A 26,085-nucleotide genomic window follows, 5' to 3' on the forward strand; every position below is an offset into this window, starting at 1 on the left:
ATGGAGAAAGTAACATCCGCTCGTCATTTTTGGCGATAGATAAATGCTTAGAGATAAGAGAACGGAAGAAAAGAGGGGGATGCTAGTTATTAACAGCAGACAAAAGGACCGTCAGCACCTGTTTTTAATTACACATCAAAGGACATTTTAATTGCATGCCTGTTTTGTCACAATAAGCTTTGCCTTTCAGCAAAATCCTCGCAAAATTGTATAAAAAAATAAACAAATGAAATACGAACCTGATAATAAACCAAAAAAAAAAAATAACAACAACAATGATGATGACCGGGTGACAACTCGACAAAAATATAACATAATAAAAACGCCAACAACTGATTGAATGTGTCACGAACGGAAGAAAAAAATTTGTAAAAAATATCAACTTTCAACCATAACCATCAATTTTATGATGTTATGATGTTTATGTTTGTGTGCATCAAAACAACGGTTCAGAGAAAAATCGCTGCCGGCCAGAGACAAAAAAAAATGTACGAAAAAAAAGTTTGTCAATTATTGTTCGCTTACCTAAATTATCACCAGCAGTCACAAGTTGGACCAATAATCCATTGAGTAATATCAGTGCGAAGATCATTTTTATTATCATTATCGTTGTTTTTTTTATTACCGTTACGAGTCACAACTTTATTTATTTATCTTTTGGTTGTTTTTGTTCTAGATGTTTTTCCCTTTATTTTTTCTAAGAACTGTTGAAACGAGCTTTAATATAAATTACGAAACTTTATTAACACAAACTTTAATTTCCAATCTATGTTTATCACTTTATTACAAAAGTTTTATTACATGGCCATTGATCTGTGTGAACATTTCACTTTTCGTGATTTCAATATAGATATTTCGAGCGTAAATGCCCAATGAAATTCCAAATTGAGTAACAAAAATAAGTGAAATTGACGATAATTAGAGTAAATTAACCAAAAATTAGCAAAAACCGTTTCATTTATTTGATATTTGCCTGAGTTTTATTAATTTAAATGCGGAATGCATGTCTGTATATTCAATTAAATTTAAAATGGGGACGCCTGGTATTTTGCAAATAATTTTCAAATAATAAATTTTTAGCAGAATTTGATATTTAATAATAAATATTTTGATACAGTTGAAATTTACAGTAAATAAAATTTGATTGTAAATAAAACAAGAGATGAGAAAATAATTAATATAAATAAAAAATATTTTGTATTAATTTTCAAAAAAAAAATCTAATTTAAAAAAAAATATTTTATCTTAATAATGAAGTTTTTTTCAGCCCAATTATTATTCATAGTATGAAGTGAATTTCCGGGAAACATTAAACATCACTTGACTGGTCACTCTCTTAACTTTTGTCAAATTCCTGTGAAATTCGTCTTCTTTTGAAATGACCTTGTACGGTCATACTGTAAAATGAAGTGTCGTGTTACGAAATAATTGGAAATTCATGACATAATGAATGTCAGAAATGTCATGTATCAACATCAAAGTTTGTGTTAATAAGCCTCCACTCTCAATATCCATTACCTGATGCTCATTCCGTATTTATTTATGTTTATGGTTTATCGAACACTTTACTGCTTTTGTCACTTATCGTTTCGGGTTAAAAACACTTTTTATGAGCATGATACACCAATTTATTAAAATTAATATAATCTACACAAAATCTTATTAATTTTCTTATATATTTCTCGCCTTTCCTGCGTTTTTCTTCTTTTATAATTTTTTGTTCACTTTGCGCCGCGATGTTCCATCAACACTTTCGTCGTCGTCTTCGCTGTGCGCTTTAAATAAATTAATTTTTTAATTATTCTCTAGGATTACAAATTAATCCATTTATTATATTACAATGCCATTATTTCGCTTGAAGAGTGTTTTTAAGGGAAAAGAAAATGTTTTGCCTATTATAATGTTATTGTAACACTGTCACATCAACCGTTTTGGGACAACATTATGTGAATATTAAAATGTGTTTTTGCATTACATGAAATATAAGACGCCGTAATGGATAAGGGGTTATTATGAGATCTCTTTAATACAATCAATGTAGACGTTTGATGGTACCCTCACATACGTACATATTACGTACGTACAGTTTATGCAAAAATTTATCAAATTTTTCTTTCACTTCATGTACTTTCGCTTTGGCGTTTTGTTGTTATCTCAATTGATATTCGGTTGTGTCTTCATATTTCTCCTTTTTTATAGCACACAAAATATTTTTTCGGCATGGAATGTGGAATATTCCTTATTTTTTGTTGTTGTGTCGAAGACGAAGGTTAATACATATTTTCATCATATTGCCATAGAAATTATTTCCGTCTCACACATGCGAATAAAATGAATAGTTGGGATTTAAACGTTAATGCCTCGCTGTCGTGTATTTCACGATAAAAATTTATAACAAAACATCTCTTTTTTTCGGCGTTTCTTATCTTTCCCCCAAAAGGAAACTCTTTATGTTAAAGATGAACATCATCACTCTTCGCTCAATGTAGTACGTATAGTTATTTATCACTTTATAATCATGTATATTTTGTATTATTTTTCATCTTTTATGGCGCACTTCAATAGATCGCGCATATCGCGACCAATATTTTTCTTTGTTAGACCACAAAAAGAAATCACATATTTTTTGTAAATTTATTTTGATGTATTACTCTCGTTCGCTGCTCCTTTCACATTGCTTTCTTGAATGTAACTGATAACTAAAGCGAATTCAAAAGTGTTTTATACCATTCGAGATGTTGATGCTGCTTCTCTCTCTCGCTTTTCTACGTATCGCATGTGTACAAGCCGAAGGATATAAAGGAGAGAGAGGCGATGCGCATCTAACAGCTGCCTGTTGTATATGTCGAGTTGTATGTTGCCGCTACCATTCATGTTGTTGTTATGTTTCAGTGTTGAAATACTCAGAAACGTTCTATTTTGACAAAAATCTGAAGCTGCGATCAAATGAAGTTAACCGATACTTGGAAATTGATCATTGTTGGTGATGCGTGTTACACATTTCACAGTGAAAAAGTTCATTGAAATGTACTAGATGCAGTTAAAAGGTAATTGATTCCCATATGATGTTTCACAACAGTTCGAAGAAATGTTAGAATAAACCAGAATAGAATAGAAATTACAGGGAAATTGTCAGTTTTTGCGCTTGATGCTCATTTTTAAATCTAAAAAAATGTGGGGCAAAATAATAATAAAAATTACATCGAAAATGACCTTAAAACTATTTTTTTTTGTTTTTGGTATTGATAAAATATAGGTATTTTTTTTAATTTTTGATTTCGTTAAATTTTTGTGTCTAATTTGGAAGTTTAATATGTTTTTTTTTTATATTTTTTGAAAAAATAATGAAGTTAGGCATTTTGCAAAAATTTTTGACAGATATATTTTTTATTATTTTTTCTGGAACAAATTTTGAAAATTTTCTTAATGTATCGTAAAGTAGTCTTTCCGTTTTTTTTCTTGTTTGGATTATTTTTGGGTATTTCAAAATTTTAAAACAATCTTAAAAGATTGAAGATTCTTTAAGAAATAGGGTCAAAAATTGTCAAATTTTTTCAAAAAAAAAAAAATCAAAAATTTTTGCAAAATAACTTCATTATTTTTTTTTAAATATTTAAAAAAAAACTAAAAAATCGAATCTTACGTAAAAATTTGTAACCAAAAAAAAAATATTGATCAGCGTTCAAAAATTGTTTTAACTTTTCCATTTAAAAAAATGTATTTTAAAACATTTTTTATTTTGCCCCATTTTAGATAAATCTGAACTTTTTTCTCACCGAAAAACAACTATTTTTGACATTTTTTTACCATGTTCATATTAAATTTTACGATATCTTAAAAAAGTCTTAAACTTTCAAATTTTGACCCTATTTCTTCAATGCTATTTAAAGCTATGTTTTTTAATGGTTTAATTTTTTTTCAGAAAATGACCAAATAATATTAAAAATATGTTTTTACAACAAAAAATTGTTGTGGAATTTTCAGTAGAGTATTTTGAATTGTTTCACAAGTAAATATTTTCCCTTTCAACGAAATTTGCAAAAGTAACTATCTTCGACGACTTAACTATCCTCGCAATGTAAAATAATTTTATTGCAACAAAAAAAAAATGTAAGTCTGGTAGATTGGTTGGTCAAACATAATAAAATGTAATATAATCCTTTGCTTCACTCTGTCCATAATTGAAATTTTTATTAAAATAATTGAATTTCCTCGCCCAACAACTTCAGTAATGGACAAATGTGTTGCTTCCGATAAAACTAAATTAAATAAAAAATTGTATTTATCTGAGCAGAAATCCTGCTCAATGATTATTGAACGTGTGCAGAGATTTTTACATGCGTGAATTTAAAAATGATCAGAACTCGGTCGTGTCACGTCATGTCACGTCAAGCGTAAAACAGGTAACCTAACTCTGTTTTTGACAAAATGATTTAATTTCATCATCAGAAACACGTGCTCCACGCTTTTCATCTTCCTCGAGAAAACCAGATTTAAAAAAAATAAATAAAAGACGAAGAAGAAAAAATTCATTAAAATTTCTTGTTACCTACTTTTGATAAAAGGATAAAGCATTATATAACAAAAACACACGTAAACATTATATGTACGAATGAAAAAGATCAATCTAATGATAAAATACTGCCAAAGCTCTCTTTTCAATAATATATAAATGAATAAAATTTCTGTGCTACAACCGAGAAATATTGCTGCATTGCTTATAATTTTATCAATCTATTAGAATTTATTGTCATGACAGAATCCAATAATACACATAATAATAATGATACAGCTCTCTGAATGAAAAAGCAAAGCTACAAAATTATTATTTTGCATTGAATGCCGAGCGCAAAGAGAGTGCTAGAGAACAAAAACTGTCTGAACTTAACTTTTTAATACGTAAAATATGTCATTGTAGAAATATTATATTTTATTAAATCCCAACATATACACCAGTTTTTGCCTCTGTAGCTGCACCAGTGAGCAGCATTATTGTTATGATTATATATTGTTTCTAAAATCCTACTGAATATTATTAATATCGCTTCGAAACGTAAATTTTCATGCGATAAAAATGTCTATTGGATCAACAATCGAGCATATTATTTATTTTAAAATTGAAATTATTATCGAGACTGTTTTTGCAGACGGACCTTTTGTGCATCGTTGTTGTGATAAAAATTTGTTTTATTTTTTGTCCGAAAATACATGCAAAATTCGAACGATATATTATTACTAAATTTTATACTTCATTAAGCTTTTAGACTGAGTGTATCTTTCTCAAGTGCTTTTATATTGAATTGAAATTTTTATATTGCTTTTTATTAGTTTTCTTCAGTTCTATAGTGGAGTCAAGTTAGAAATCAAGTCAAGTACTGATAGATATACAGTACCCCGTGGGAAGTTTAAATTTTTTTTTTAAGATCTTTTAAATTTTTTAGCAGTAAATATTTTAAAAAAATAGTCCTTTTCTAAAAAAAATCATAAAATAATTCGAAGTTTTTTAAAATTTTATACCTTATCAGTAAAATAACAATATTTTGTTTATGAAAGTAGGCACCTTTTTTTTTGAAGTTTCTATGGAAGGTATCTCATACAAAATTTTTAAATTTTCGGAGGAAAAAAAAAATATATGTAAACCTATAAGAATTTTTGGAATTTTCAGAAAACTTAATTTTAAAATTTTCATAGGTACCGAGATTTGGCTCCTCATTTTCAGGTAAAAATGTGTTTTTCAGACGCTTTTGGTGCTCTCAATGCTTCCAAAAATATACAACTCTTATAGGTTTACACCTATATTTTGGCTGAAAACCTCCGAAAATTTTGTATGTAAAAATTCCTTGTATTAGATACCTGAAATAAACGACCTGCGAAGTCATAGAAACTTCATATGCGATGTGCCTCGGACTCCGACGTGCTACAGACCTTTTTTAAAGACAAAAATCAGCTATATTTTGCATGTCGGTCAGTGTAATTGTGTTTCTTAACGCTAAATATTGAAGAAACAAAAATACATTTTTAAAGAACAAACTATATTTTGCAAGATTGAAATTTAATTCAAATTTAGATGCCGAAAAAAGCAAAAATTTTCAAAAACATTTATTTTAAAATAAGTTAATTTTTTCTGTTTTTATGTAAAAATAAAAAAAATAATAAAATTATCAACAACTAAAATCAAGTAAAAGCCATGGGGAGTAAAAAAAAAGAGGAAAAAAGCTCCCACTGGGTAAACTATTGTTTTTGTTGTTTTTTCGTGCAAGCTTTTGTAGTGAATTTAGTTTTGGAATTCCTCACTTTTTGATCTTTCATATTTAAATTTTATTTTTGTCCCAACGGATAGCACGTTCCCATTCATCATCAACTGATGAGCCAAAAATTCGTCCTTTATGACACACTCGAGCAAATTATTCATATATCACACCTCTGAACAATGAGCGCACTCACACACAATTTGAATTGCTTTTTCTCTACTTTTCACATCCATTATTTTTGCATGGCATGAGGATACAATCACATGACAAAAATATGCATATCACAATTTGTCAATGAATAATCTGGATAACAATTTACAGAAAAGAGTCACAATGCAATAAATGCCTATCGACACACACACACATGTGCTGCGATGTTTGTCGCTCTTGCTACCCAGAGAGAGAGAGAAGAACTTGAAAAACGACGAAAAGCGCCAATATTTGCATTTAATGCTACATTTAATTTAAAATATTCCCTATTGTGCAATCTCGACAGCAGCATCAGTAGTAGTTGCAACATCCTGCATGTTGTTTGTGCCACTCTGTGTGTGTCTGCTTTTTGCATTTCACATGAAACTTTGTGAAAGTTCAATTGTGCGATGCCGATGCGATGCAACAAAATCTGAAATTTCATATACGATCATAAAATGAAGTGTGTTGCTCATTTTTTTTTTTATAAATTTATATTTTTTTTATGGAGCAATTGAATCGTACACAAAAAAAAATATGAAAGAAGAATAGATAAAATGGAAAAACTTTTTTTGTGTTACTACAGAACACTTTGTTGTTCTTCGTGGCACTGTGATGCAAAAATGTATGCACAAAAATCGAAGAATTGAATTTTTGTGTTCGTTTAGTATGTGATATCATCTCGGTGTTGTCGTCTTGGCAATATCCAGATATTTATTGTGTCTGAGGACTTTTAAGAAGTTGTGCATACTAAAAATAATGGAGCGAAGCGCATTATCCGTACAATTTATTGTGCACCGGCGTAGCAGTTACTTTATGCTCCAGCAAGACTTTGATAAGACGACGAAAATTGAAACACTTTACATAACAATAAAAGTAACTGCAACTCAATACACTTTTTGAACGGAAAATTTTTCAAAGGAAATAAATTGTTTTCTCATTTTACATTCGTTTGATTGCAAAACATCAAAAAAAAATTCAATCACCCGCAACAACTTTATTGGAAGCTTCCGGAAAATGTTTATTAATTAATATTTTTTTTATATTGAAACTTGATTGAAACACGTTTTTAATGAATTCACGCACAAGGATTCTCTCGTAGAAAGTTTCTGATGGCAACACAACGACACAAAATTGTAATAAATTTTCGCTACGGAAAATCACGAGGGGCACTCAAAACATCGCGATGTGAAAATTGTATATAAGCAACGAGTACATTAAAGAAAATTTAATTTTATGTTAAAATTAGTGTGATAGAGTGTTCTTGAAGTGAAGAAGGATCAAAACAGTACAAACTAACCTCATTTTATTAAAAAATTAATAAACAAGGCATTGCCAGACGCCCATCAGTAAATACATTTTTCTGCAATAAATTGCACTACATTTCCCGATATTAATTGACACAGTTTCTATTTTTAGCGAATCATGTCAATCGCCTTCAATCTTGCTATTAGAGCGGAAACAACGAAACTTATTTAAAGGTTTGAGTAAACTTTATTTTATTTATGGTAGGCCGCTCCATATAAAAGTCAAAAATAAAATTCAATGCCCCATTTAAGAATCCACAAAAATATGAGTGAGAAAAAAAATACTTTTTTAGTCTTTTTTTAGAAGTTTTTAAAAATACGATTTAATAAAAAAAAAAGTTTAACATGAAATCTTCTCTATATAATATATTTAACTTGGAAATGTTTTTAAATCAATATTAAATTAATTTAATTAAATATTTAAAGGATTTTAGTTATTTTTAACACAAATTTACGGCCAAAAATTGTTAAATTTTTTCATTTTGTTTAAAATATATTTTGCTTTGTTTCATTTCAAAAAATTTGGACCTTAAATTTAAAATTTTGAGCTAAATTTTTTAAAAATCTTTTTAGTTTTTCCAAAAAATTTTCTCCAAAAGTTTACTTTCAAATATCATTTATTGAATTTTTGATTTTTTTAAATTGAATTCATAGAATTATGCTTATTTTTTTGCAATAAAATCAAAAACCAAATTTTCAATAAATTTTCAATCAAGAACTAAAATTTAGGGTTTATTTAAACAAAGACCAAAAGAAAAGAGTTTAAAATATCAAAAATAATAGAAAGTGACCTAAAATGAAACCATTTAATTTTTTTGAAATTTTCACTTTTTCTAGCAAAAAAATGTGACACAACCTAAATTATTTCTCGAGAATTTAAGAGCTTCATGATACATGAATTCACTAAAAAAAAGAGCTTTGCCAACAATAATAACTCTATTCACACTTCCACTCGAATCATCAAAGCTATCCGACACGCAGAGAAGCGCGATTAACGCTTCTAAATACCGAGCAGATTCCTTTGCCATCCAATTAGAATAATTGAAGTCGCTTTGTTTGTCAACAATATATAATCATCATCATCATCGTGCTTCTCATCACCGATGTTCACTTTGTCGTCTCTCTTTCGTCTCATTTGTTTATCAATGCGACGCAATAAAAGCAATAAACGCATTGCATTTAATGACGAAGTTGATGAAACATAAACAATACGATTTGTTTTTGCTCCTTATTTTTCCTTCAAGTGGAATTTAATATCACAGTAAACGGATTCTCCTTCTGGATTTTTTTTCCCTTTAGGCGAACTATTTTTTTATGTTATGCAAACATCATAAACAACAGCATAACCTCGAGGCTCGTTCCGGAAACTACGCGTGTAACCTAGTGACACGTGCTTAAAAATTGAGAGAAAAGAGTTGCTTTGAAATTAAATCCCGAGAGGAATGCATAACAATTTAATTATTGTTGAAATACATTCAATTATTTCCTGTTGAAAAAACAAAGTATCAAAAACGAATACACTAGAGACTTTATATTTTTTAAAGCTGTTGACATTTTGCAATCCTATTAATGTATTTATGAAAGAAAAGAGTTGTTGTGAATGATTCACTTTTAAAAATTCTATGATAATTTTTTTTTTTTTTTTTTTTTTTGTAAAAAGTGCCATTTTCATCAAGAACACCTAGATGAGTTGTTTGTTCCCTCGACACTCAAAATATTTTCGGTGCCGGCAATAAATTTTAAACATTCATTATGTATGCAAAATTTTCCGACTTTTTTTTATGGATATGCAATTTTTTGTTTGTTTGATGTGAATAAAAAACGAAAAACAACAACAACAACATTGAAGTCACTCGAGAATATTGCAGTGATATTTAAAATATAATTTAAAAATGTTCATAATTGGAATTAAAAATAAATATTAATGAAGGATGATGGTGAAATGAATGCGTCATTGTCTTCGTTGCTTTAAGAGTTAAATTTCGATGCGATTAACGAGGTAAAATTGAAGAGATAAAACAGATGATATAAGTAAAAAAAAAATTTGAAGGTTTATTTAAAAAAAAAAACTTAATTTTGCAATAATTTTATAATCATTTTAGCAGAATTTTCAAATTTTTAATATAACCTAAAAAATTAAGAATACATAATAATTTTTTAATTTTTTCAAAAAATAAATTTAGAAAAATATTTAATTTATAATTTAAAATGTTGTCCCTTTCTTAAATTAAAAAAAAATAAATACTTCATAAAATATTAACGTTTTAGGATTTTATTAAATAATTTTTTAATTAATTTATTTTTTTTAAATTTTCAATAAATTTTTACAACAGAAATAAAATTTTTAACAAATAATTTTTTTATTGAAATTTTCAAATATTTTTTAAAAATATAATTTCCGCACAAATATTGGATAAAATATTTATTTTTTTTTTATTTTTGCCTCAATTTCCAAAAAAAAATCGAAATTAATTCGAAGTTGCCAGAAATATTCCCTTATTTAAAAATTTAAAGTCTTAAGAATTCTTAAAATTTATGCAAAACCACCGAATTATTGTTATGAATGATGATCATGAACTATTACAACTTTTATTTGTCAAAAATGTCATCATAAAAGATGATGTTGCATAACTTCATCTTTCTCCCTTCAACTTTTATGACTTTTGTTAGTTCTAAAACACATAATTTTGTCTTCAAAAGACAAATACGAAATTTCTAGAAAGTTTTGTCTAACAAACACATCAAAAAGTACGATTATAATATATTTTATCATCTTGATGGCAATATCATGGTATGGCGGATAATAAAGTGCTCCTTATATTTACTAGTGCTCCTACAAAAGACGGAAGGAATGTAGGTGTATGCGAAGGCTTCATGCTTAAGCACGAACCAGAAAAGGCGTCATTTAGTAGTCGTAGAAAAAAAAGAAGTTAAAGAGGAACAAAAAAAAAGAACACGAAAGAGTCCCTTTGTGCATAACTTTTTGGCGCTCGTATGAGAGATAATATTATTGCTGCCTAAGTGCCGGAAGGAGCTGTAAAATTATTCTGTTTTATTACAGTTTTATTTTATTTTAACTTTTTTTCTGGGCGCTCGTTTGTGCTCAACACGAAAAAAAAAATCCAGCAAAAATTTCAACAAAATTTCGACGACAAGCCGACTAGCAACTGTTAGTAGCAGAAAAAGAACGAACATTTAAAAATTATAATTTAGATAGATTTGAATAAAATATTATACGAGATCTTTTATTATATAATTTTTTTTTTCGTTTTCGCTGCTATGGCGACACGACAACAGACATTTTTTATTGCATCGCCTCGGAACAAGAAACACTCAAACATGGCTTTAGGTGTTAATATACATTATTTGCCTACTTCCTACAAACAACTCTTCATAATGTGGCTCAAACATCTTTTATAAATGGACCTACTTAGTTTCAAGTTCATCCTTTTTTTCTTATCTAACAAACCTGAGAGAACATCTTTTCTTTTATTGTTATCCCAACTCTTAAAAAAGATTTTTTTCTTCTTCACAAATCACAAAGAAAATCACGACACGCCATTTTCAGCCACTCGTCTACTCTCGGACACGCGATTGAATAAATAAATTTTAAATGTGGTTTAATTTACATGATTTTTTATCATTCACTCCGTTCACACCTTGTTCTCACACGACAAAAAATACAAAAAATGGTGTGAAGTATACCTAAATAAACTTGATTTTTTGCTTTTTTGACGATACCTTGCAACGCAAATTTCTTCATAAGATATTCATTTCTCTAACTTTATTAAAAAGGAAATTTTAAGCATAAAAAGGGAGACGACCGACGAAGGGATGACACGAAAAAAAAAGTTTCGTTGATGATTATGACAATGATGAAGGAAAAATTGGACGAGAAAAGTTTATTGACGTTCGAAATTAGCATTTGTCGCATTTAACAAGTGAAAAAAAAATTAGAGGTGGTGAAACTGGAAATGAACCATAATGGGTTTAATAGTTCGTAAAGTGTCACAAATTGAGTGGAAAAAACTTTTTTGGCGCGTAAAAAAAGGACAAAACGCCATTGATGAAAAAAATAAGGAAGCAATATCGGAGTTCCGCCTCAAATATCATCTCAATCATATCAGGCAATTACTGAATCTCAAACCAATTATTTTTTCGATTAATTATTATGGTTTATTCGCGTGATATTTACGTAATCACGATTGTCTTGATGAATATTTTTTTTTGCCCCAAAATCTCGTTAATATATAAATCTAATTTTCCAAGCCATCAAACAGAAAATCCTTAATGTTTTTTATTTCGCTCATATATTATTATGATAATTATAACGACGACTTTTACGTGAAAGAAAAAAAAGCACAGCGAAATTAATGGAAAAAACAAAATTTCTTTTGACTGTTAATGCAAAACGAAATTTATTTGTTTTGACAACACTTTTTAATGGAGTAACATATTTGCTTGTTTACGCAATAAGTATCTTAAATTGACATCTCGGTGTCAAGTACACAACTATGTTGCCTGTCACCTGCAAACTTTCCTGCCAATCTACTACTTACAAACATAAAGGACATAAACTTTGCCTCTTTATCCGATTACGGTCAATTTATGTGTAATATCACTGCATCAAGGTACTCACTCACTTTAATCGTTTTATAATTGACACACTCACGCACTTTTGATATCTTTAGTGTTTAATCGTCTTTTGGATGCTGCTACTTGTGCTCGCCATATAAATGTCTTAATTGAATGGGTAATTTATGGAAATTTGTAGATCAAAAGCATGACATGTTCAAACAAGTAATAATCTATATTTCATCAATGAGGTAGATAAATAAACTGTCACACTAATTAATGGAAATAACTTTTATTCTCTAAAGCGGAAAAATGCAGGTGTGCAAAAATCCAGTACGTACGCCAGACAGATACAAAAATATCATCTGGATTTTGAAATACGATTCATTTTATTTCATTGTTCAATGTCGAAATTAAATGCTTTTGATTTTATGCCCTATGAATTGAAAAGGGTTGAAATTAATTACTTTAAAGTTTGATTCATTTAACAAAGTCATTTAGATTCAAATCGGAGAAATTTTCTCGTCTTTGAAAATAAACAAAATCTTAACTTTTTGAGTCAAATGGTTTGTCTATTCCTTTAAAGTAAGGAATTTTACACCCCAAAAGTAATATTTTTCTTGAATTAGCTGAAAGAACTTGTAGGACATTAGTTAGATCCCTATCCCTAAGGAGCACGAACAGATAAACCATTATGCTCAAAAAGCCAGGGTTTTCAAAGACGAAAAAATCATTCCGATTTGAATATGCGATGGTTTCAATCATCATTTTATTAAATTATTTTAATAGCTTTAATCGTTGATCATCTCGATTCCAAAAAATCAGGATGTAAATTTAAGAGTTGAGAGATTAATTTAATCCCAGTCTCAGAAGGGATTAAATTAATCTACCAAGCTATTGATTTACCATTCTGGAAGGATTATTTTTTTTAATCGAGATGGTCAATTTCCCACTCGTCTAAAGTGATTAAAGTCGAAATTCATTCGTTTTTCCCTATAAAGGATAAATTCTACCCCTTTTCAATCCGAAGGGCATAAAATCTGTACAAAAATATCATGACATGGGACTTGTAACTTACAAGCTGATACTGTTGTGACCAGAATTCAATGTGCAAATTCAACGAATTCTGTGTGGTATTTCCGAGTTATATTTTGAATATCAATCCAAGCCAAATAAATGTCAAGAGAGAACATCAAGACAAACACTTTTGCTCAAACACTTGTTCAAACATCGGCAAATAATAACTCGACGAGTATTTGTTCGTCTTGCAGACAAAAAGGCTGGATTGTAAATCAAGTAAAACGACAGAAAAACCTGTTGACACACAACAAATGCATACAAAATAGCTCCATTTCCCATGTAATATTTTCCCTTTTATATGGTGTTTGTCTGCACTTGCTGCACTATCTTGTGCCTTATATTTTTCGCATATAACGTGGGTTCCAAATGCAAAATTGAAATTTTCAATCAGAACATAATTTACAAATTGGTCTCGTGCTGTATGTTTGCAGCTAACCAGCTGTGCACGACAACGACGAGTACAGAGTCACATCTGATGTGGTATTTTTATGTGTTTTCCTTCGTGTTCTTTGCAAAACTTTGTCAAACTACTTGTGCAAATACGACTTTTTTGTTCTTCTTGCTATGATTTTTTGTTATTAAAGAAAAAGGTATCGATAATGTGTGTTAGTGAGAAAAGGAGAGGAGAAAAGTAGATAACTTGGTGAGAAATAGATATTATCGGAAAGCCACGTTCCTTTATATTCTTTTCAATTATAGAGATTTTGTGATGATGACAACAGGTATATATTTGATTAGCAGTATTGAATTGTAATGTGAGTTGGAAATGCAATTTTCTTGCAATATAAATCGTGTATTTGATGATTTATGTTGCTGATCAGATTGTAAATCAGTTGAGGCAATGATAAACGGAGAAACTTTTTGAAGGTTGTGACAGATATAATACTTGTTGAATTGCATTCGATGATAACTTGCGTTAGATTTTACATTTTGATGGATTTTTTATTGAATTCCTGGTCAAGACTACATTTCATTCTCGTGGAAAAAATATTCAAAGGCCAAAAGACATCAATTTTTCGTTTTCAATTGTAAAATGAGCCACTTGTTCTAATAATTAAAAAACCTGGTCATTCATAAAGCTTGTCCGCGAAAAAACCCGTACATTTTCAACTTTGTATATCCAAAGGCCAAAAGACATCATCTTTTCGTTTTCAATTGTAAAATGAGCCACTTGTTCTGATAATTAAAAAACCTGGTCATTCATATTCAATTTTTTCAGCCTTATTTTTGTCATGTTGGTCCAAGTAGAGTGTAAATTTTGTTAGGGTGATCACAAATGGTACATAAAACGATGATAAAAAACGAGAAACACACAGTAATTAATCCAATCCAGTTAAAAAATTTTTTCTGTAATGTGCAACGATAGATAGATAGATATGACAAGGCACCATCGCGGACCCTTGTGATCCTATTTTTTTCACGTTTTACTTTTGAAATAATAGAGTAAGACGCTGTAAAAGTTTCAAGCCAATCGGACTTATAATTTTCGAGATATTTAAGTTTGAAAATGTACGGATTTTTTCGCGGACAAGCTTTATTCAATTTTTTCAGCCTTATTTTTGTCATGTTGGTCCAAGTAGAGTGTAAATTTTGTTAGAGTGATCACAGATGGTACATAAAACGATGATGAAAAAACGAGAAACACACAGTAATTAATACGATCCAGTTAAAAAATATTTTTTCGATTTTTTGTGCGTTTTTCTCTTGAATTTCAAAGATCAAAATTCAAAAATATTTTTTTGTTGAAAAGCTTGAACCCTTGGCTTTCAAGTACAACTTGAATTATTTTAATAGCTGAACTTAAAGTTATTAAAAAATTAGTTTTTCCAAATTTTGAAATGTCCTCCTCTGTGGACAAAACACGGAAAGGGAATGTAGTTGTCAAGGAACCATACAATCAAATTACATACGACTAACTCATTGGGAATTCCTTGAAAATGTGTTGTATCCGTGTATTATATCCAAGATTGTGGAATTTAACACAGTCACTTAAGATAAGTTCAGACCTTTCTGACTCCAATACACAAAACCTACAGGAATCATCCTCTACCAGTTTCATTTTCTTCAGATGATAGCGAAATTTTCCATGTCCATGTGCAACAATAGGTTTTGGTTTTTCCTAGAGTTTTTCTTTGGCAATATAATGTCGTTCATATCACAGGTTGAGTTAAAAATACTGATACCAAATTTATCCTGGCTCTTTTTGTAACAAATGAACGTTGACATCTAAGATTGTAGTAGATCTTTGGGAATTATTGAAATGCATTGTTGATGTGACTAAGGTTTATCAAACTATTATAGATGAAGTTTCTACAGTTTATGGTTCCTTACAGTTGGCATATAAACCAATTGATTCATTGTCCAGCCCATTTATTCTGGGAGAGCTAAACAATGAAAAAAAAAGACCCATTTTTAAAAAACGATTTCAAAGTATGAAGTACAATAGGACTCTTTAGAGACCGCGATGCGAGCCATAATAGACCCTACCCTACCCTGTCCAGCCCGAGTATCTCAAACCAAAAATTATTTTAAGAAATGTTTGATATAAGAAGATTTAGTCTGAACTTTTAAATTGTTATCTCTTTGGTTATCTCTACAAGGTATCTTTAATAAGTCGGTTCCTGAGAAATCCATTCACTATGTCTTTGATTTGATCTGATCTTATCCTGAAAATAAAAGAACAGAACAATAAGAAAAATATTTTATCCACAAAAATCAATATTTCATAATAAAACTCATACTTATTCAACAGAAACTTTCTAGGTCATATTTTTGTAAAAATTTCCATAACATTTATTCGCACTTACTCTCGAGTGATGACACATTCCGGAATTCTCATTCATGTATTAACCAAACTAAGGGAGAAAAATGCAGACTCATGTAAAATGAATTTATTCAAAGAATTTTTCACTTACTGTGGTTACTTGTGACATGTGGCATAAATCTCTGTGTCCTTCAATTGCACTACCTACATGTTTTTTTCCCTCGTTGTTTAGTTTCAGATTTTCTAGAAAAGCAATTACTATGATTAAAGAAAAGTGTCATAGCAACTAGTTTGTAGCAACGCAATCTTTTCTCGTAACAACATCAGCTAAATGAAGTTTTATTGAAGCTTTTCACACGCTCAGAATTTATGGAAAATTATTTCACCCACACAAATCTAAGTGAACATTTTTGTGGCACGACGCGGCATTCCGTCGCATGTAATGTCATGTCATGTGTTAACCGTATCACATAACAATTCGCCCTAATTATATTCTAATATTAGCTATGCTATTGTTTTTACGTGTATGTAATCAAAAATTGTGCATGATATTTATTTTACATTAAATATTCCATTATTGCTCGCTAAAATTGCGTATTTATGTGTGTTTTTGGCGAAAATAATCGTGGTGATGTATAATTAAATAAATCAATAATTCAGTTCCGATTGTTTTGCAACACAGTTCACAGATGAGACAAGGACAGAAATACTCATTTATCAAAAACCCACGATTACATTTCATATACTTCTCTCCTTTTTCTGGATATCTACCGTACATCCGGCTAAACAAACATTTAAAATTTATCGATAAATCGCATCAACAGTAGCTTCACTAACGCTTTTAGAGATACAAAAAAAAAATACAATAAAATATCTAAAAAAAAAAGTTCCAAACAATAAATACCAAACAGGACATTAGGAGAAAAACAAGTTTGCCACATTAAAAGCAAATAATGCTTCCAATGGATATTAAAAGTTGTCCTATATGGGAAAAATAAAACAAACGAACACCACATTGGAAAAAAAAATTCCGCACACTCAGCATCAAAATAGGTAATTTTATGTAATGTGTGTCTGTGTGGTTTGACTTGTGCGGTTGGATGCCATTCGTACAAGCTACACACAAAACACGTTCTAATGTAATAAATAATGTCACATTCGAAATAAATTGTGTATTTAATCTGGTAACTTGCGAAACCTAACCTCCACATTATGCGTTGTCAATACATTTGAGAGGATAAAAAGTTGCTCAACATGGGGAAAAGTTTCCCAAAGAAACAGGTTGAAAGCGTCTCTGTCTAACTAATAAATATTTTCAAATCGATGTCTTTCGATATGCAATTCTTATTTTTTTCTTCTTCCTTTTTTATTTTTTATCTCTTTTTTTGTAAAGGAAGCCATAGCATAAAGTCAGGTAAACAATTTCTTGAATTTTAAAGGATTCCTTGATTTATTTTAGTTCAAGGTTTGTTTGACCTTGAACAAAGTTTCGCATCACATGAGAAAGCAAAATAGAAGAGATACATTCCTGGATACATTAAAGGATAAATCGCATAAGTGCAGTTTTGGAAAAAAAATGAGTTTAAAATTTTAAAATTACGTAAGGCGCCATCCATTTACGGCGTCGGAAGTTTTAGGGGGTGGGGGTCCATGAATTTCCGATAGATTACGAGATAGGGGGAGGGGAGGGAGGATGGATAAAAAGGAAAATACGACGTCGTATAAATTCTCTATAGTTCATAGATTTTTTGTTTCAATTTGTCAAAAATATTTAAGCGCTTCAAACTTTTTTGATCTGTTTTTTTACTTATTGAGTAAACATATACAATTTTTTACAAATTTCCATATAAATTTAAGCTAATTTTTAACAATTTTTTTTTGAAAAAGGGGGCGGTGGGGGATGTTATTTTACTAAAAAGTACGTCGTTAATTAGGGGATGTCTTTAAATTCCGACGGTTTCCGATTATAAATCAAAAAATTTTGATTTTCGACCAAAAATTCCTTTGCAAAAAAAAAAAACATGAAAATCGCCAAAAATCGAAGTAAAGGTGAAATTTTTTGAAAAAAATTTTTTTCACTAGAATTGTTCATTGTCTCGAGTAGATCATTTTTTGCCAAAAAAACATGTGCCCGCAAACCTACCGTTGCTTCAGAAAAGCCAAAAATATCAATTTTCCTCGTGCCACGTCTTGCATCTCAGATTTTTTACTGTGTATGTTCGTCATCTCCTGGTATTCGTTCCAAAAAGAATGTCGTTATGCACATCTCTGTAATCTTTTAAATTGTTTAAGTCTCGATGAACCCATTCTGATATCAAGTATGCAAAAACAGCATGAAAACCTAAAACTTAGTCTCGTTTTATACCAGTTTTTCAAAAAGTCCAGTTATGCGAGTTATCCTTTAAGCCATTCCATTCATTTCCTTCTAATTCGATGATAAATTTCTTCCAATGAATCAAAACCACAAAACTTCATTTACACACATATGGTCGAAAATCGCACATTTACAAAGAAACAAAAATATGGCTCAGCAAAAAAAGATTGATTTTCCTCTATATTTAAAAAGAGTAAAAATATGTCAGTCGATTCGAACAAACACAAAAAATATGTATGAACATTAATCATTTAATGGTTCTTGACAATCCTTTCCTCGTTTTTTTCTTTTTATTTTTTTTTTCTCAAAAAATATTTTTTCTTCGATTATGCGTCTGTCTGTTGAAAACATTTCTTTTTGTAAAATTTTTGATTTTCAAGTTTTCTTGGAAATTTTTTTGAAGGACGTTCAAAAAATAGTAAAAAGGATTATTGTCTATCGTTACGATAATAAATCTTTAGTAATATATTTGTTAGAAGTTGATTAGGGTTAATGCGTGTGTTTATGTGTACGATTGTCGGAGATTAATCTACATTCACATATGAATAAAATGTGTCACTAAGTAGTTCCGACGTGCGTGGTTTTTGTTGTACGTGCAAAAGAGAAATGAATGAATGAATGACAAGAAAAACACCTTTCTCATCTTCTTTCATGAATAAATCATTCTTGTGTGTTAAACTTGTCAAAGGAGTGACACAGATTCTTCTCAGAAAAACTGAATACGTCGAGACGATAGGAAATTTTAAATTAAAATTCATGAACAGGAATTTTAATAAAATGAACGAACGACAAGCAAAACGATTTAACAACCATTTAAATTCCATTGTTTTCCTTCCTTCTTGATTTTTTTATAGCATCTCTTGCAATTTTCTCCTTCTTCTTATTGTTATCATGGATAAATTTTCGTAAACATTTGTTTTGTTTTGCCTCATAATAATGATAATAATAATTGGGGTAGGGAAAGTTTGTTACAAAACATTATAAGTAAGCTTAATGTACAATTTATACGTAAAATGGGTGAAAATAAAACAAAATTACATCGTTTGTAGCAAAACAGATAAACCACACCATCATCATCATCATTTTCATCCTTCTTAATAACAACAAATGAAGGCAGAAAAAAATACCCAAAAAACAAAAAAAAGCTTCGCAATTTAACTTTGCACACTTTTATAAACGGAAAAAAAAATCTGAAACCTATCCCAAGGCAATGGAGTGACTTTTTCTGCTTTATTTATGTTTGTGTCTGTCTTGCGTGACTCTGTTACACTTAATTTTTTGGCAAATAATAACAATAAAATAATGTACGAACCGAGGGATAAATTACAAAGGCACGTCGCTAAAAATTTAAAAATGTTACAAAAACAATTAAAATAAATAAAACATACGGCAACATGAATCAACAGAGCAATTTTAGAGACGGTTACCTTCATAACCCACGCCAAGAATATTTTATGGGAGAAAATTTTTAAATTGTCAGGCTTCTTGCGTTTTAAATTTATTAATAGGATTCTCTTGAAAAACACAGTCTGAGTTCAATGTCACATGAGATCAAAAAATATGCAAATTTTAAAAATAAAATATTTAACGAGAAAAGTCTCGAAATAAAACTTTTCAAGGCAATGAAATTTCATCAACAGCTCAACGAAGGGTTATAAATAATGGCGTCTAATTAGCGTAACAGGCGTTGTTTATTACCGACAATTTATATTTCCGCAGTAGGTCAGTAACGAAGTCGAGATCATCCACCTATTTCACCTCTTTTTCTTTCTTTTTACAATCAGTCATTTGCATTTTCTATAGAAAAAAAATCTTTTCTGCTTATTTCCCTGGAGGTCCAAGCTACTTTCTCGTTCGCATGACACTCGAATCAAGTGAATGACCGATTTTCAATTCGATTTAATTTAAAGAAAAGGCATCATCATTTTCTCTTTGGTCTTTACAATATTTTTCGCACACAAATACTGCCACTGTACGCTGGAACATAAACAAGAAGACCGATAAAATTTATTTTCGTCTATTCTCTTTTCTCCGCTGGTAACAATAGCTAGACAGAGACCATAACTTGCTGCAACCAAAGTTTCCAAATACACACACATAGGTCACAGAGAAATGGGCAAAAGAAAAAAAAAGTACAATGAAAAACATGTTTTCCTCAACTTTTGCACGAGCGTTGCAAGAAGACACCCATTTCAAATCCTTTATAGTACTATTATTACAATGCAATCTTCTTCATTCACTTATTTTTATTCCTTGTTAACTGAGCAAAAAAACACGATAAAAAAAGTGCGATGAGTAAAAAACGAGATTTTCTGTAATATTTCATTTAAAATAGAAGGAAAAAAAACAAGAAACTGTTAAAATGTTGAAACTGCAATGTTGAGAAGCAAAAAAAAGAATATAAAATACGAATGAAATGTATAATAATTTAATGTTCGTTTCTGCAGGTGATAAAACTTGTGTTTGTTACCAGCTAGGGGTGTTTTTCATTACAACATTCGTGAGATGTAACAAGTTCCTCCTTCTTCCCTGCTACGACGGTACAATAACCGAACCAGTCTCCTTGCGCGTTAAAAAAAAACTTTATAAACTTAAATGCTTGCTGCTGCATGTTGCAATGAATATGTAACCAAATAATGATAATAAAAATTCTGCACTACTAAAAAATATGTTTATTTTATTCACTCGCGTTGCATACTTATCTCCGACAAAAATCTACTACTGACATGAATTTTATTTTTATTTATTTTTCTACGCGCTGCCGTTTGGAGAAAAGTCTCTCCAGCAAACTTTATATTTTTACTCTATTTCAGAAAGAGTTTGTTTATTACTTGCATTGATGTATACTTTATAAAAGCAAAATAAATATTACTTTTTTCCTACAATTTCTTGTCGCTAAGGGGATTTCACAAACGACATGATTTTGACGACAACGAAAAGATTGGTCTTGATAAAAAACGGAAAATAAATTGAACTGCAACCAGATAAAGTTTTGAAATCTGAATAACATGTTATTTTAAAGTTTCTTTTTTCAGTACCCGGAAAACTATCTAAAAATCTTGCATGTCTAGTAGTAATTTAAAACAACTTTTTGTTTTCTAAAAGATTACATGGAAAAAAACTTGATTTTACATCTGCACAAAAACAATAATGAATTAAAAATTCAAAACAAATCTCTGCACGCTTGTAAATCAATTTTGTGTATGCGATGCTAACGACGACGACGTATGATGCAGGAATTGCAACAACTTTGGTGCTTTCTCAATTTATGTTGGTTAAAAAACTTTTCTTCTCCTCAAAATTTTCTTTATCTCATCTTTGTATCATATATCTAAAAATTTTCTGCCTTTATGTATGCAACGCACATCTAAACTAACTTTTTAACACAAAACTACCTAGTTGTGTGTGTGTGTGTGGCAAAACTCTGAGGAAAAATTACTGTTTTAAAACAAAGTTCTGAAGTCATAAATTTATCTCGTCTCTCCCTCTCTTTTTCTTTCTTTATTTTTCTGAGAGTACGTAGGTTTGTATTTTCTTACGAAATTTAACTTTTTCACATATATTTATGTGTATCATAATACTTTGATACAAAACTTCTTACACGTCTGTATAAATATTTTGAACAAATTGAATGCTCTTCTCCTGCTTATTTATACATATTTTGATAAATGAATTCTCGTACGTCCAAAAAAAAAAAAAGAAAACCTTTGGTATGCTCTCGAACAATACATTTTAGTTTTGCTTCTTGAACACATAAATCAAAATATTTATCTTTTCAAAAATATCTCAGCAGCAGCAATATTGCCTTTCTTGTCCATCTTTCTCCTTTTTTTCATGTATGATATTTATTTATAGAGATGAACAAGTCCAGATGCGGTAAAAGTTGCTTTCTTTTAAAACAATATTATTTTATACAAAATAAAAAAACGGGCGAAACTGTTGTTGAAAAGTGTTCACATGTTGTATGTCTGTCGTTTTTATGAGGTTATGGGAAAAGCACAAAAAAAAAGTTAAAAATACACAAAAAACAATAAAAGGATATTTCATTTATATTTTTTTGGTACCGTGACTGAAATATTTCGTATAAAAATTAATTTTAAGAGGATAAAATGATTTATTTACCTTCATTCGGAAAAAATACATTTTTTATTTAATCAAAAAATTTTTAATCCTATCATGATATTCTTGGATTAACTCTTGCTACTTTTTTTTAATATTTTATAATTTTTAATGGGGACAAATTTTCAATTTAATTTTACATTTTTATAAAATATTCAATTGTTCTCTAATGAACTTTAATGATTTTTAAACATTAACTAAATTAAAGAAAAAATTTCAAAATATATCGGAAAGGAATACATTTCATTTACATTATTGTTTAAAAATAATTGTATAAAATTCTTGAAATTAATTTCAATTATATTTCATGTTATTTAATGTTGAGGGAAATGCAAACAAAATATTAAATTACTATCTGGAAATGTAATTTAATTTTTTTTGTTTGATTTATTGCATAAAAGAAGAACTCTTATTTTTTCATTAACTAAATAACAAGAATTTCATATCATGTAATAAAAAAATATATGCATAAAATGTTTTTAATTCTATGAAAAAATGCATTAAAGTTAAATTCACAAATAATTTTAAATTTTTCGTTATTATTCTTTTATTTTTCATTAGTGTAACTTTTTTTTCTAAGTTGAAAAACTTTACAGCTTTCGCTGACAAAATTTCATAGAAAAAACTTTATTTTTAGTTTTTTTTTGTACTAGAAAAAAAGTTGATAATGTTTTTTTGTCAATATTTTTTCAGGAATAATATTGAACATAAGAAAAAAAAAACAAACAAGTTTCTGCAAAATTTCTTTCGCAATGAATGAAACATTTTCCTTTTTGAAAAGTTGCCTCTTTCAGTTCGGACACGAATGAGAGTAATATGTTAATTTAAGTGCTGACCTGATCAATATCAAAGCATTCATAGGATGAACCCTAATAAAAATTGAACATGGAATGCCATAATTCTTATCTAGTTATTGTACAACCCAGTGAGTGAAGTATTTACAGAAGAAATTCCATAATCCGCTGTTTTTTGCTGCACAAAAATGCATCGAATTGCATTCATGGCTTGCATGAATTCACATATTTTCTCTCGCTCGTTCCGTCTTTCCTTCTGTGTGCGAAGGAAAAATAAATACTAGACGCAAAAAATGGCAGGATACGAGAAATTCCGGAAAAATGTAGAAAAAGTGTGAATGTTGATCATGTTCAACATATTTTTCTCGGTCGATGTCATACATGTTGCAATAAAGCCTTTCGTTCCCGTATACGTTTGTGTATCGTATACAGGCGAACAGCAAATTTATTTGTTCATTCTTCGTTCTTTTTTTCTTCTTGCTCTGTCCGATACGACACGACAAAGGAACAAATGTATGTTTCATCTCTGAGGTGGTTAGATAGAGAAAAATATGGTTTCTTTTGTGCATTTCACTCTTCTTGTCGGTATCTGGGACTTGCATGAAGAATATAATGAATAATCCGTTTCTTTCTCTTATACATTTTATTATATTTATTTCTTCGAGGAATGTTTTTGACATTCAGATAAGAATTTACTTTTGAAAATTCTCCGCATGCAAACAACGCCAAGAACAACAACACAATGCAAAGACGATGGAGATAAGGAGAGAAGGAATTTTAGCACGCAAGGACAGAAATTCATCTGTCAAAGTCAATATGAATATTTTAGAGTTATGGAATGATCACAAAATGGAATTGGATTTGTGAGAAATTGGAACCTCCTGTGGAGAAATGAGTAGTTGACAAATTGTTGATTTTGACACTATTTTCAGGTAAGAATTTGCAAAGAATTTACTACAATTTAACATATTTACATTCTTAGCTTTGAGAACAATTATAAATAAAATCTGTCAATTCAGATCAGATCAAACATACACAGTAAAAAATCCACGTCTCGCGTGCAAAAATTGATAATTTTGGCTTTTCTCAAGTAATGGTAGGTTTCCGGGCATATGTTTCTTGGCGAAAAATGATCTACTCGAGACAACGAACAATTCTAGTGAAAAAAAATTTTTCAAAAAATTTCACCTCAACTTCGATTTTTGGCGATTTTCATGATTTTCAAGCAATTTTTGAATTTTTGGTCGAAAATTAAAATTTTTTCAAAAAAAAATTTTTTTCACTGGAATTGTTCGTTGTCTTGAGTAGATCATTTTTCGCCAAGAAACATATGCCCGCAAACCTACCATTACTTCAGAAAAGCCAAAAATATCAATTTTCCACGTCTCGCGCACGTCTCGCGCACGTGGCGCGAGACGTGGATTTTTTACTGTGTAGGAATTTTAAAAAATAGATCCAAACAAAAATCCCTCAATTTGCACCAAAATGCGTTTTTAGAAAAAATGGGACCAAAGAGATTATTTTACGACTTTAAATATTCAGAAGAGTAATCCTATTCGGTGATTATTTTTTCGCATTTCATTCACCAAGTTCTCTATAAAAAAAAATTCTTAGTAAATCCACATGTAAAATCGACATGTATCAATTCTTTCTCTTTTATCCTTTAAATAGAAACAGAAAAACTGCACATTTACCCGCACATTTATTTTCAGCCCAAATCGAATTCGTAAACGAGCGAGACAAACTATCAAAACCACTAACGACATTCATGAAAAGTATTAGAGGTTGACAATGGTGGTGATGTCATTTATAGAAAAAACATTTTTCATTCATATTCATTTCTCATTTTAGAGCTCCGTATACTAAATGCATGGAGCAACAAAAAATCAGGCAAAAATGTTGTTTCTACTCTGGTACACATGTCACTTTTGTTCAGCTTTGCATTAACGTATCTCTCGCACTTAGCAGTAAACCAAACGAATGACAATTTTTTTTTTCGTAGCTGCTTTCCCTTCTTTTGCACGTAATGTAATGTGATTTTTTTCTTGCTGCTCCCTTTCCTCATATGCACAAGATATAAATGAAAATTGTATTTTAAAAACGTGATTTTATGTACGATCGCGTTTATTTATTTATTCTGTGAGTTTTGCTGTTGTTCCTGTTGTCTCATCGTAAAAATGACTTTATGTAATTTTTTTATTTAGCGTGCGGAATGAGAGGGAATCGTTCTGTCATTTAAAGTGTGTACTTTTTACAAAAATTCCGCTTTTTTTGAATGATGCTTTTTTCGCATCGCTATGTACATCAAAATCATTGAATCCCTCGTTTTGTATGTTTTGTCTGACGTGACATGTGCTCGTTTGTTATTTTTTCTTCGGCAGAACGTCTGATTGTTCATTATTTTATTTCACTTGAGTCATTTAATTTTTTTCTTTTGTAGAACGAAAAATATAAAACGAGAAATTGTATCAATGAGACGCTTAGTTTGGATTAAATGGAAATAACTTTTATCGAGTAAAATCGAAAAAAGAGTCCTTGAAGTACGGTATAGTGTTATTCTAATTTTTTTGTCGTCTTTTTTGCGAGAAAAAAAGGAAGAATACACACGTGTTTCTTACGGGAAGAATAACAT

This window comes from Culicoides brevitarsis, chromosome 1 (genome assembly GCF_036172545.1).
Source record: "Culicoides brevitarsis isolate CSIRO-B50_1 chromosome 1, AGI_CSIRO_Cbre_v1, whole genome shotgun sequence".
NCBI classification, from domain to species: domain Eukaryota; kingdom Metazoa; phylum Arthropoda; class Insecta; order Diptera; family Ceratopogonidae; genus Culicoides; species Culicoides brevitarsis.